Raw genomic sequence first — 15,295 nt, 5'->3', positions numbered from 1 at the left:
CCAGAAAAATAAATACAATCAGAAACCTATCTCCATGATGGAATATTCTTACTGATGAAGGAGAATGAGCTAGTGGATGTAACAAGGCAAAGCTCAATACTCAAAGCTATCATAATTTAAAATTAGACATAATTATCCTTAACAAAACCAGGCACTGTGGAAAGGGGCTTTGGAACAGCTGCTCCTCTTCAATTTAAATGCTCATTTGTTTTACATTGACCTAGAAATCAGTATCCTCCTAACCAAAAGCCAATTAGATAATAGTCTGTCTTTCAAGCTTGTAGAATACTAATTTTTTTAATGTCTTTAGTAGTGAAAAGCAAAGAAATAAACTGCAGATGATGCCACAAGTATGCTCTGCTCCAATATGCACAACGAAAATCTGAGGATTCTCTCCGCCTTTCTGAAAGGTCAGATTTACAGTCCAGGACAGACGTCCATCGCTTCCTTCTGCTGGCCTCTCAGTGCAGTCTCAGCTTGGGACAGCCACAGAACGCTGCAAAGGCAGCATGTGGAAAGATCTTCAATTTGCTGGAGTAGCATCCCACCACTCCCTCCACAGTAAAAGTAACATGCCAAACTGACAACAAGGAAGGATGACAAGACGTTTTTCAAGATCTGTTCTTCCAACCTTGCCCAGAGTTCGGTCACTAGCATCAATGGTTTTGGAAACAGAACCATGTCAGATGTTTTCAGTACTGCAATATAAACAAGCTGCTTCTCAAGCAACAGAAATAAACTTGAGTCTGTAGGAAATCATGTGCCTTTGTCTTTTGGTCGTCTTGCTCCCTCCCATGGTCCTTACAGAGGTAACTCTGGCTCTCCTATTTTACCTCCACCCAACTGGAGACAGCATCTCCCCCAGTTAATCAAGAGCTGCCACATTTGAGTGTCAACCAGTGCTGCCAAGCCACAACAAACAATGAACTGTCTCTCTCTGAGACAATGTGAGAGGGTGCCTCCTACTCAGTTCCAATTCTTATGAAATTGCAATTGCAATTATTTTTGACATTTCTTCTTCTTTTCAAGCCTGGATGAAATTGCCCAGCGGCTTGGAAGTTACCAGGAAAGAATGAACAATTGCAGCAACTTTGATTCCCTATCACTGCTCAATGCTCCTGGCTATGATCATCATTTACACCATTACTTTCAATTTTGGTTAACGTCAATGCCAAAAATGCATATTCATCTACAGATCTGTTCCAGCTCTAAAGAGACAAAATGACGATGAGTGCCAGTTTGATTACAATCAAAGACAAAGACATAAAATTTCTTGATCTTACAAGTCTTGGCAGCATCCCTAGAGAAAATTCTTTCCATGAAAGTAGAGCCTTTTCTAAATACATCAACAAAAGAAGCTTCTCAGAAGACTGGTATCATACTGAATCTGACAGGATCCAGAAAGAAACTAATTAATGCAGGAAACTACATTACAAAACAGAGAATTCAATTCTACCAAAACATTAGGTCTTCACAGAAGAAAGAAGCACTGGCAATCACCAGCAGCAATCCACAGTTCCGTGCTGAAAAATAATCTGCTAATGCAAAAGGTGGACGGTTTAATATTGAAAGAAGCCTTCTGAAATTGCCAAAGTTGTTAAGTAAACAAGCCTATATTGACAGAATGATCTCATAGCAAAACACAAATCTGTGCAGTCAAGGTGGAATTCAAGGGAAGGAGAAGGTCTTTCCAGAATAGGTAATGAAGCCAAAGAAACCCCTGTCTCCTAAGGTTTCCTTCTGAAGTCACGGAAGTAGAAAGCAACTAAATGGAAGTGCAAGCTGCCATGGACAAAACACAAACACGACAACAGCAGCATGGTTCTAAATATACCTCAAAGTTATCAGGCATCAGCATTATCAGTTTATTATAGCGGTTTGCTCTCTGTCCCATGCTCATGAACTTCCCACACTAGCAGTCCCCTTTCCTTCTCAGTAGTGCCTTCCAACCTTCTTTTGCAACAGCAGAAAAGTCCAAGAGAGCCCATTCCTACCCAGCCAAACAAGAGTCAAAGAGTAAGCAGATTAACCAGTAGGTTTCAGAGCTGCTAGGATGATGTCAATCCTGGACAAAATAATTAGTTTAATCCTGTATCAGCTTTTCCAAGTAAAGAAAAAGCAGAAGTAACAGCAATTGTTGAGATTTTTATGGAAAAAATAAGATTGCAAATAAAAATAAAGGTTGCAACATTTCTGAGAAGAGTTCTTAGGTGCTTTTCAATGGGGGAGGCGGGGGTCAAGGTGTTTAAATTACTGCCTCTGCTGATAAAGTAAACATGTAGACATCAGGCTTGCCTGTAAACTACATTTCTAAATAAAATAAAAATAAAAAGTATCTCTAGGAAAGGGCAAAACTTTCTGGGTTAAGAATCTGCCGATCAATTGAATTTGTAAAAGTAGCTGTGAGAATAATTGCTACTCAATATGACCATTCTGTGTCAACAGAACAGTCATGCATGTAATATTATTCAGCATTTTAATTGATGACCTAGAAATAAACATAAAACCACTGATGACAAAGTTACTGTAATAGCGGAGTATAAACAGTGAGGTCATCACTGTCAGGGACATCTGAATGACTTGGTAAGGCTGGTCTATTCAAATATTGTGTTAATACAACCAAATGCTTAATTACACTCATAGGCATTAGCATTCAGGCAACTGTAGCAATGAAGAGAACATCTGCAATTCTGTAACTCCACAGATCTCTCCTGGATCCTGTTTTTTAAATACTGGTACCACATTTGCCTGTTTCCAGTCCTCAACTACTGAAACTGCTTTAAGCAATGGGCTATACAGCACAAATAACGCTCACCTGTTTCATCCTTGAATTCTTTTAAAGCTGTGTCATTATCTCCTTTTACTCACTGAATTAGCAACCTCCTTCATCCTGTTTTTAACCACTCCACTTTCCTTTTAATCATTCTTAACTCTTATTCAGGGGTGGGAGGGGGGAACACTGCATTCCTCTGCCTTGAAGAATTCCTTAACTAGGTTCCATGGAGACTACAAAGATGCAGGTCTCTTAGCTGATATTCCTTGCTCTTCAACAAGCTTTCTCTTTCTAAATCAGTTTATCTTTTTGAAACTGAAAGCAATCTTAGTGGGTTTTTGACTATTTTTAGCTCTGCATACCTGTATTTCAGTTGGACCCTTTAGGGTGGCTTTTTGACTTACATTTTGAAGCAGAACTGAACACGGCTAAGGATAAAAGCAATGTTACCTCTCCTCCGATGGGCTCTTTGCTGGACCTTGACCTCTCTTATGAAACATCCACTGAACATGTGAAGTCTACTCTCATCATGTCCCAGAGGGGCATGTGTCCTGTCTACATATAAGTAACAGAAGTCTCCCACTAATGTTTCATTCTACAGTGTCCAGTCCCGCATCACCTATCTGTATCATCCCCTGGGTAATACTTCTTAATTCGATCCAAGTTTCAAAGCTTAGGTGGTCCATGCTACTCACTGATGCTTTGTCTGTTTCCAACAGGGGTGGGGAGGAGGGTCTTTAAACACGCAGCACCACCCAGCCACAACCCCGTCGTCTTTAACCTTTCCCATATACTTTGAGGACACAATTACTGGGACACAGAAGTGCATGTAAATGAGACAGCCAGTCCTCCACATAGCCTAGTCAGAATTTGAGGATTTTTATGGGATTAAAGTAATTATCTGTAAAACACATAGTAGAAATTGTAATAATTATACTTATGGGTAGTGAACATTATTGAACACTTTCCACTATTCTGAACTGAGGGATTCAACACAGAACAGAAGCTTATAATAAAAAGGATAAGCTCAATTATGTAGCTTAGGTAAAGTGGAGTTAAATCAACTGTATCCATTTTACTTAACACAAAATGCAGTTTAACCAACCTTTCATTGCTTGCTCCAGAATGTGAAATCATGATTACCTTCTTCTGAACCACAAAACTACTGGAGAAGTTTCCTGATGTGCAAGGAAAAATGGAGCTAACAATTACTAATAGTTGTCCATGACTATGCTCAGATGGAGATTTCATACAAGGCAGGCAAAGCTTGATGATAAAAGCCTTGTTAATAATGGGACAGAAAAAGAAATCAGGTCACAGGACGGGCATACATCATTAATGTACTTCACTGAAGAAGTTAGGCACCACAATACCTTTCCCTTTAAATTACTGCAATTTATAGTAAGCCAAGGGGAAGAGCAGCAGTTTACCTTTTGCTTATGGAAAAATAATGGAATTCAGCAACTAGCATGGTAAAAGATATCTACCACGTCATTGTAGAGTCAAGTTTAATGGACAAGCACTCCTCCAGTTAAACGAGTTTTCATCTATTCTTGACACTTGCCCATGGAAGTTGATACCACAGATTTATCTGACAATAATCCATAGAAACAGGGTCCGTTCCCCCAAGGTTTTCAACACCTCTCATTTATACAAGAATTTCCTGCCATTTTCTTTTTAAGTCTCATCTATATATAACCAATTTCTAAATAACCTTTAGCATTAAAAAAAAAATAAGATAAACATTCCATTCAATTTATTAGAGTGCTCTCTTGGAATTAAGTTGCTACATAAATGTAATCAAGTGTTTTGTTTGTAGATATTACCTGATATTCATAAACGTTCATACCAGCCATAAGAAGGTCTGATTTTCTTTCTTCTCTATGTCTGGTGTAATTCAACTAGTTCTCAGTCAGCAACATTTTAAACACAGTATGTAGATTACATCAAGAATATAAACATGTCAGCAGGCAAGTAATCATATGGAAAATAAAAAGATGTAATTGTCAAATATACAATTTTAAGCAGCTGCCTATTTAGTCAGGATTGATGCTGATGCCTGATCAATATAATTTGACAATGCTGACATGACACTTTTCCTCTCAATTCAGATAGTTCTGCGTGTACACAATATTACACATTGTTCCTCTTATTTCAAAAACCTCATCAGTTTATCTTGTCAAACTTACCTAATTATTTCATTAGCCTATTTTCTTCTAATAAGATTTAAGATTTCTTTGATAAGAAATGCGTGCCTGTGTTTTAAATTCATAACACCCTACGTTTTACTTTATTTTGAAAGAAATTATTTGATAAGTGAATTAAGGCAAAACAACAAAAACTTATGTAAAACAAAACAGATACTTATCAATAGATTAAATAATTACCACAAACTTAATTTCATATTGCATACTGTCATTTGAGCAGAGTAGAACAACTTGTGGATCAAAAGCCCATGATTCAGAACACAGTTCATTCAGCAAGGAGATACTTCAGAAACAAAGATTGTACAAGAACAAGTGACTGTATGGTAAGAAACAGACATGCAAATTTTGAGCAACAGTAAAACTGTAATACAAGACACACCTCTATAGCTTTCACGCTGAGATTCCCAAACCAGTAGTCCACAGCCCAAAGAATTTATAGTGGAGAGGGATTAAGGTGGTCACAGTAGAAGTATACTTGGGCACAAAGCAATCCAAATTCACAACTTTTCTGGATATCATCAAATAATAAGAACTGATTTTTACTGTGGGGAGGTTTTTTCCTGTTTTCTGGGGATAAGAGAAGCCACAGAGAAAAATAAACACTTCTGGGAGAACACAGGAGGGAAAGGGGAGCTTAGGAACATCAGAACAGGCAGGAGGGATCCTAAAAGGGATCTAGAGACAGCACAGTATGCAAAGCTGCAAACAGCCAACCAGGGTTAGCAACACTGACGAAATGCAAGCAGTAATGAACATTCTGACCTTTGTCTTCAACCCCTGGATTCTTGACATGGTGATAAACACACTATGTATTTCCTTTGGCAACAGCTCATCCACTAAATTAGGCCAATTACCAGTATTTAGAAAATTCGAGATGCAAATTTGCCAGAAGTACCTCTGCAGACTTAACTATTTAAAAGAAATATGTAACAAAGAATCTAACTAGAAGTCTTTGTGTGAAAAGTTTAGTGCATGCACTGTAACTTTGTGTAGACAAATCACATAGCAGTATTCTCTATATTGAAGGTATGCAAATACTTATTTCTAATTTTGAGTGAAGACAAATACAGAAATCATGTTAGACCTGAAGTTTCATGTTTTATTTAAACTCCAAGGCAGAGAATTTTAATTCCAAGTTTCACATAATAATTTGTTTTCATGGACAAATTATGAACCCTGCCATAAGAGTTCATCATATAACTACTTTTACTGTCACTATACCATATGACCACATTAAAATAATGAGGTTTGAACATTCATATCTTCAATTAGAGCTTTGTAGCTTCAAGCACTTAAAGAACAAATGCTGCCATTAACCTAGACCTTATCCCTCAAATGTGCACCCAATATATTAACAATGTTACTGAATCATGAGGTCGTTGTGAAAATGTAAGTCTCAGTGGATTCCATCACAAAGCAAAATCTTGAGGATTTTAATAGGATATTATTTAAGGTGTAAAATTAAAATCTCTCATTAAGTTATCTCAACAGCTCATGTAATTTATCAGGCTCAAAAAATATTTTAAAGGTTATTTTAGGTTAATTACATTTCACATCTTTTTATGACAGTTCTGAATCCCTGCACATCTTTCAATCCTCTATTATACACATCTCCCCCTTACCAATACCTTAAAGTTCACATTGACACACATTTTTGCATACCCACACTATAGCCTCAACATGACAGCATTCATGACAGCATTTTATATTTACAATGTAGACAGAAATATTTTTTTTTAATGGAAACTTGGTCATTGCAATAAACAACAACTGCAAGAAGTACCTCAGTCAGTTGTTCCACTCTATTTACTAATAAAACAGCTTAGGTAAGCTGTTTTTTTTGAACACATAAGGAACCCTCTCAGCAAGTCTTGCACTATATACATTTAGTTGGCCACAACTGCTTTTCAATAAACAAAATTCTGATCAATCCAAAACGCCACAATACAAGAATCCTCTTCATCTATTCCTGTAATAAACAAAGCTTTGAAAAAACAGCCTGGACATTATTTATCCCAGTCTCTGTTCACAAAGGGAAGAAGTACAGATACTGACTCTAAATCAAGCTTGCTAGTGTAATGGTTATTCTGACTTCATACCTCATGTTCTCACAGCACAAGGACTCTGCCGTTTCCACCAGGGAAGAGTTTTAAATTCACAGTTCCTGCAGAAATGCTGAGGTTAGCAATAATAGCATAGCAAAGCCAGGAAAGAGATCAAGGTATTCCCTGGCTTTTGAACAATTAACTTCAAAACCTAAATAATGTCTTTAACACAAACAGAAGTAAGAGAACGACACAGGCACACTATATACAGTGACTGCAGGAATAAGTTATTTCATAGCACTGACCATTTCAGCTTCAAACATTTTCCAAGCATTAATAAACCAAGCTTTACAGAAAGCCTGTGAGGTACGCTTCACTCCCAGTTCCACTGATGACCAAATGACTTAACCTCTCTGTATCTTAGTTTATCAAAGTTCAGATATCAGGATTGTTGCATAAGTCTCAGGCTTTACTACTGTGCTTCACTTACAAGGCTACACTTATCTCTGCCAAGAGATTTCACCTCTCCCCCTCTAGTAATCTCAAAGTAATAAGGGCTTTAGATTAACTCGTAGGAAAGATTCTGAGCTGTAGCTGTTCAGAGGTGAAGCATATAAACCACCATATTCCCATTTTCCTCCCAGTGGTAACGTAAGCAATCACTGAGTCTCTGGAGCTGAAACTGTTTGGATGGCTGGAATGACACATTTCGGACAAACCGAAATAATACAGTACAGGAAAACACATCAAACAAAAACCAGCAGCCAAACATGGAGGATTATGCTACTAATTTCTAGAGCATCTCCAAAGCTTTTGCTTAGTCAAAGAGTTACGAGAGATTTTTACAGATGTCCTAAAGCTCAAAACAGTTTTCATTACTGGAACAAAGTAGTTTGAAACTTAGGCAAGCAAACTATTTCATGTTTAAAGACTGATCCTCCTATAATCACATCCTAGGAAACGGTTACCCGAAGTGTTACCAGACACAGAAAGCAGCCGTATTAAAGTACTAAAAGTGGATAACTCACACTGCCTTTCTATGGAAATACCCGTCCAAAATCACCAAAATAAACCAGTCAATTTTTCACTATTTTAAATTAAAAACCAAAATTTTTACTGACTACATCAGTATGTTTTTATATAGAGGCCAGTAAGAACCACAGAACAACACTCTTACAGAACAAAGCCTCACTCAGTGACAATATGCGTTCAAGACAGTCTGAATAATTTTTTATATTTTAAGTTCCCCACAGCTCCCCAAGCAAAAACGTTAATTTTCCATGCACACTACAGCAGTTTCTCACTTTACACCTACAATAGTGCTGCTGTCAGGAACAGAACTGACTGCATGTGCCAAAAGTCGATTCAACATACTCACAGACAAAAAAATAACACGCAGCATCTGAAGATAATGAGAACTGCAATCATTCAAACTGACAGTCTAGTGCCTAACAATTATCACAAGGCAAGTTTTATGAATTCATATTTCCTACGATGACAAGCCTCAGGTTACATAGAAGGATGTTCAAATTTTCTTTCAAGTATGAAAATCTCCTTTGAGCCAATGAGTTCACTCCAAAATGGAATTCACTTAACTGAAGTGAGTAAAAAGATGCTGACTGTGTTTAAGTAATATGCTGAAGTTTCTTCAGAGCAAGATGCTGACTGTATTTAAGTAACATGCACTATATATTAAATATAACTTTAGTACAGGATTTATCATAACTCTTTGCTGTTTGTTACACAGATACACATGAATTATTCAGAATGAAGTTTACTAGTGAAAAACCTATCAGGAATATCAGTTTTGAATGCCACTGTGAAGCATGTGTCCTGAATCTATCATGAAAACATACAGAATCATAGCATATGCACTTTCCTACCAGTGATATCTTAATGCTGTGACAAAGGTAAGTCTCTGCAAGTACTCTAAACACTGCCCAATGCTCAGAATTTTGCTCAGAATACCTAAATACATTCAAAGCAGCTCTTCCGCAGTTTACTTACAATATCATTTACTTCTCTGCAAAGGCCTTATTCTCCGCTGCTCCACATTAATCAGATCCAAAATCCTCGTTCTTACTTTCAAGTTTTAACATTCAGCTCATGCTGATACATACAACCCTCCGTCTAGAACTAGTTCCTTACCTCTTCCTCAGACCCAGTCCCTTCAAACAAATGCAAGCCTGGACACTGCTTTAGTTCTTCAAGCCACACTCATCTGCTATCTCCTTATAACCACATCTTCCAAAACTGATAATGTGTCCAAACTCTCAAAGATTCACCCATAGACCTTGCAGCATAAGTAAATGCAAAGTTTTTATTAGTATAGCATAAACTTAGACTTCACATGGTCTTAATTTGGAAGTTAACTTACTTCCCATCTCAGGTTATTATAATTACAACTGCTATTTTAAAATGCAATTTCCGTTACTTCATACAGTAATAAAATCCATTCATTCATACAACCACAGTTTCTGCTATCTTCTGCTTTTCTAACAATATATAAGTGTGAAATTCCACTTGCACAGTTAAGTATTGAAAGTTCTTTACTCCCTAAAATAATTTATGACCTTCATTAGCTATAACTTTAATGATTATTCTTAGACAAAATTATTTTCAGCTGTATTCTACAACATTTAATTGGTCAACATATTACCACCTAGAATACAAACTAAAAGTAACCTTATCTATGACAAAACATTTTGGGAAAAGCACAGCTGCATATTTCAGAACACACAAATGTAAATGACGTTTTCTCATCAGATTCAAATGTCTGCTTCTGTAATAAGTACCCAGTCAATCAGCAGGAGGTAGCTCTATGCACAACTGGCATTAATGATTTGTTCCCCAACTACTGTTGTATTTTTCAATAAAAAGACAGGGGTTACATCTAATTCTTTTGTGAGGAGGTAGAAGTCTAAGCTCTATGCATTCACCTCACCGCCAACATACATATCCAGCAGAAAGGTGTAGAGTGCGGTTGAAGATCTGCTATTGTGCTTTGCAAACTAATATTTAATTTGCTAGTCGGATACCTACTAGTCACTATAAACTCTATTCCTTCCAAGACTTCATCTCTGTGAGATTAACAGCCACTACCCAGATGCCTGCACAAAGCAGAGATGCTAAATAATAAACAGTAAATTCATTAAAGCACTAGGGACTAAGCAGGAGACCCAGAGACAGAATTTTCATTTATAACTAGGAGGGGTTTTGAAGCAGAGTATAAAGAAGCTTGAACTTCTAGTTCCACTGCACTTCATCAAGCCTTTTGAATTATTAATTTCTGTACTGAACTGACAATCAACACAGAGTTAAGGTCTCCTATAGCTACAGTCTACAGGAAAACACCTCTAGCTCTTCTTTAGGTTGGTCCTGTAGCAATGGTGTAATTTTGTGCTGAAAACACAATCCAACATACTGAGACCTCCAGTACTCCAGCACCACCTAGCAGGCCATAGACCAACACACAATTAGGCAACACAGCTTCTGACCTCAAAATTGCAAACAATGGTTTATACAATTAGCTCCAAATAATAATTTTTTAAAAATTAATAATCTTAATTTATTCATAACTATCTCAACTATCATCTCTCTATTACCAGACAAAGAATGTTGCAAATGACAGTGTAGTATTAAAACATGACAGTAATTCATACTCCAGCTAAAAAAAAAAAAAAGGCCAGGTTATTAGCAAGTAATTACCGTGGAACACGATCCCAGAAATAGAAAGTCTGTGCTGTAAAATCACTAACGATTACGAAACTCTCTGAAAACGTTTTACAAAAACTTCCTTGGATCTCAGAGTAAATGATTTCTGTCCATTGCCGCAGGCCCACCAGCAGATGTCAGACCAGCCCCACAAACTCCTCAGCAGGCTTTATGAAAACTAGCAATTGGATTTAGCTTTCACATGAACTTAAAGGGAATTGCCTAAATTGCCTCACCCACAAACCCAAGTCTGTAGCCAATTAGCCAGGAACGATACAGATTTGAAATACATCCTTTTGTAATAAAGAGCAATCTGCACAGAGAAGATATACTGTTATGGGAAGTTCATACATTAGGTATTCTATTGCTAATATATCTAAAATGAAATAATGAAATAAAAAAGCAAAAGAGTAAAAATTTAGAAAATAAACAGTAAATATTCTCTCCTACATCTAAAAAGCATACACCAACTTGGGCAAAGATAACACGCCACAAAATGACAGTTACCGGGTTTCCAGTATACGCTTCCTTGCGGAGCCAAGGACCCACCATCACAAGGACAACCATTTTCCCCATTCCACTCAGTATTGCCTAATCTGCAGTTTTGGGGAACTAAACGTTTAGAATAAATCAGGCTGAATGGGCAGCATCCCTGGCTCAGTGTTATTCAACACAGGAAGTTCTTCAACTTGTTAATAACTTCAAGTCTTTGCATTTGAGCCTTTCTACCCTCCAGACAGAAAAATCTGAGAGGTGCTTTTTTTTTTTTTTTTAACCACTTCTTCTAGAACAAGACCAGGGAAAGGTGAACTATCTGGCACTCTCTTCAACAGCAAAGAATACACAATTGTCTCATTTTGTTTTAACTATTACCTTACAATGTAAATGTAAAACTCTAAGTCATTTCAAATTATTCTCTGAAGAGAAGACTGACCCTACAAGGAAAACTTGCAGATCTGGCATCAGAAGATTAACAGAGTACCAACTGCTTAGTCAGCAGATTTCATCGACGAAGAAATGGCTCTCACCACATACCACATAGTAGAGAATATAAGGAAGAAAGCTTACACCTAAGACAGAACTGCAACCACCCGGCTAGAATCTTGAATCTCACTTTCAAATATTATGTTCAATTTTTTGGTTCAAGGAGTACAGTGAGTTTCAGTTCAGTACTGGGAACAGTTCAGAAAACTAAAGTTTGTAAGTATAAGAAAAATTTAAAAAGGTTCAAAATCTCTTCCAGAAATGCATCTAATTTTCCACTGACAGGCTTCTTCAAGGGTTTTCCCACCACCATGGTTGGCAGAAGGAACATGCATAGTTTCTTATTCTTGGAATATCTCAAACTTTTCCAAGCATTAGATAGCGAGCAATGCATGTAAGATGTATTCCTAATTAATGGGTAGCACACTCTCAGATGTTTCTTTCACAAAACGCTGGGGACAGTGCTTGAGATGCTCTCTATGGGGGGTAAGAGGGTGGGACACACACACAAAAAAAACCACCTCTCTCTCCATAAATGTAAATACATATTCAGCATTAGTGTAGTGCTCCAGTTGAGCAACCTGTCCTTAACAATAAACATGAAGGAAAAATCATCCGTTGCCCACCCATAAATACTCCAGCCCTGGAATATTGACACATTATGGCATTGCTTCTGGTAATCAATTCCTGTAGGTGCCTGTAGGTTGATATCTCAGATAAATAAACCCCCAAACTAAGTCATAAGACATTTTCCACATTATTATCCTTCTGTTCCTTATACACACGCTTTATACACACTCCCTGCATCCCAGTTTGGGAGTCCTGAGAGCAGAAAACACCACTGAGATGCCCACAATGATGCTTCCTATCTTTTTTCTCTGATTATTTCCTCGGTTCTCTTAGGGATTTAGAAGTCTTAAATAGGACACTCCCCACCAGAATTCAATCTAGTAGGATCAGAGCCATCCGTCTTAGGAGCAGATGATCAACTGAAGGTCATCCTCTGAAATCCCCACGTATATTTAGAAGGCACACAGATCAGATCAACATCTACCATTCCACACTGACAGGACTCAGCATTCAGTCTGCCCTGGCTTCTTGCTCAAGTCACAGATCTAGTGGCAACTGCTATGCAGACACATTAATCCAGACTATCACATATGTACAAGCTGAAAGATTTTGTCTCACAATAAATTGTGCTTACATAGTTTAGCATGTTAGAGTTTGATGTATTTCCAGTTCTTGAGTTGTTGCTGATAACTAGCCTGGCTATCAGTCTTGTTTCAGAAGCTGCAAACTAATTTCTATAGATTTGCTATTGTTAATTTATCTTTTTGCTTTGCAAATACTTGAAGTTGAAAAGAATGTAATTTAAGCACAGCAAACAATCTGTAGGATTAGTAATGGTTAGAAAGTAAAAATAAGAAAAAAAAACACTAAAACAAAACACATTACTGAATGCCAAGCAAAGCAAAGGATTTTAGCAAAGCAATTTAGTAAAGGAAAATCCACTGACACCTACAGTGCCAAAAAGAGGGAGCAGAAACAATGCACATAGCTTTGAGTATTCCAGCTTTCCCATAACACACTCCCACTTCTCTCTAGCTATCTGTCTATTGCATTATAACAAATAATAAAAGAATTAAATGCTCTGGCAATCAAGGCTGGCATATTAAAATGACACTCTGCATTACTGAACCTACTCATCTCTTAATAGAGCTATTCTTCAAAGGAGATTAATTATACTGGCAAGAGACCTTTTGCTATTCTAATTTGTGAAGCATATTTCAATACCACAAGCATATTAAAACAGCTGCAAATATGTAACTAGCTCCAAGATCCCAGGATTCACTGCATTTAATTAGGTGTTCATCTTGTGACCAGCTCTTTAGTCATTGCTTTAGAAGCCCACTTCATATATTAAAAAAAAAAAATCTTAATTTCTAGGCTCAATTAACTGCAGCTGTAATTAACATACAGCCCACCATAAAGTATACAGAGACGGGAAAGTGACCATATACTTCAATACCTAACACCATCACAGAGGGCCAAATACTGGATTTATAGTTTAATTTCTCTGCCTTAATTACAAAGCAGAGAATTTGAAAACAAGTTATTGGTATTGCATTTCATATCAGAACATTTGATAAGCAGCACAAACACTGCCATGACAAAGTACATCATATTAGTAAAAAGCAGAATTGTAACACGCAAATGCATCTGCAGCTCGCTGATTTGTACACAGCCATTAACCAACAAACTAGCATTCCAAATTAAATATCTGAGAACTAATGCTTTGTTCTAAAGCACGGTTATTTTCATTAACTTAAGCTATGAAGCTTCAAGGCATGTGCCTGCCTCTAGAGAACAGACCAGTATTTTAACATGTTACTTTCTTTAATCCCCACCAGATAAATACTTAGATGCCAAGTTCACGTGAACCATTTTCCCTTTCTATTGATACAGTCAAATTATAACCACTAAGAATAGACATTTAAGACAAACACTGAACAGGCACCAAACTAAGACACAACACAATTAAATCAAATTAGAGGAATTTCAATATAGTGGCATGTCTGAAAATGCCGAGACTACAAATACTTCATTGCAAAATCAAAACTAGTCATAACACAAATGCATGGCTTTTTGAAGTTTAAAGATTTAAGTTTCTTTTCATAGCCTGGTGGTGCCAAACTGTCTAGGATCCCCCCAAAAATTCTAAGGGCTAGCAATTTAAGGGCTATATACAAGGTACACCCTTTTACTTAAGGGGTAATTGCTTCTAAACAGCCTTACAATGTAATATAAATTTACCCAGTTACTTGTGGCTCTATAAAGTAGTGCACACCAAAATTTCCTCAGCTGAGTAAAACTTGTTATACAAACAACTCTATGGAAGTTTGTCAAAAAAAGCTTCTAGCTTTGCTTTTAGTCTACTATTTAGCAACAACTTCTGTTATATATATGACAGGTTATAAATATCTCCTTGCACTTCAGTGATTTTAGATATTTAGAGGTAATAAGTAACATCTACAAACAAAACATACGTTCCTTTTGGCTCACAATTCTGTCTTGACTATAGCCATTGGAGTCCCATCGTGCCCCCTCCCTCCCCCCGAATACTCTCTTCTTAGAAAATGCTAATTTAACAGATGCAACGTTCTTCAAAAATACGTTCACTTTACCAAAACCTTTTGACAGAAATCACACAGAAGAGCAGATGTCAGTTCCAGCTCTTCAATTCCTTGGACAGTTATCCCTTTCAGCTTCATCTCCCTAGCTGTTCTCTACGGAAACAGGCAGAGGTAGCTACTCAGAAAGCTGTTTCTCAATTAAACTCGTTTTAAATGGTCAAGTTCCCATGCCACATCACCCTAGACATCCAGTGATATTTTCTTTCAGGTATCAGGAAGCTTAAAGTAGCACTGAGAAGGAGCTTCCCTAAGAAGAAATTATTCTTCACACACACACATTTTTTCCTGTCAAAAGCAGGATGAACATATTCTCCTCTTAATTCACCTTCTACCCTAAAAAGGGCCCATGGGAACAAAATGCTGCATTCACTGAGCAGG

General features: G+C 37.2%; 1 protein-coding gene across 7 annotated transcripts in view; it reads right to left on the bottom strand.

Annotated features, from left to right (window-relative positions):
- The window catches only part of MAST2 (microtubule associated serine/threonine kinase 2), a 195,115-nt gene that overhangs the window by 153,759 nt on the left and 26,061 nt on the right, over nt 1-15,295 (bottom strand). The window lies entirely within an intron of this gene.

This window comes from Larus michahellis, chromosome 8, assembly GCF_964199755.1.
Source record: "Larus michahellis chromosome 8, bLarMic1.1, whole genome shotgun sequence".
Lineage (NCBI taxonomy): Eukaryota > Metazoa > Chordata > Aves > Charadriiformes > Laridae > Larus > Larus michahellis.
This window is presented reverse-complemented; position numbering and strand designations above follow the sequence as displayed.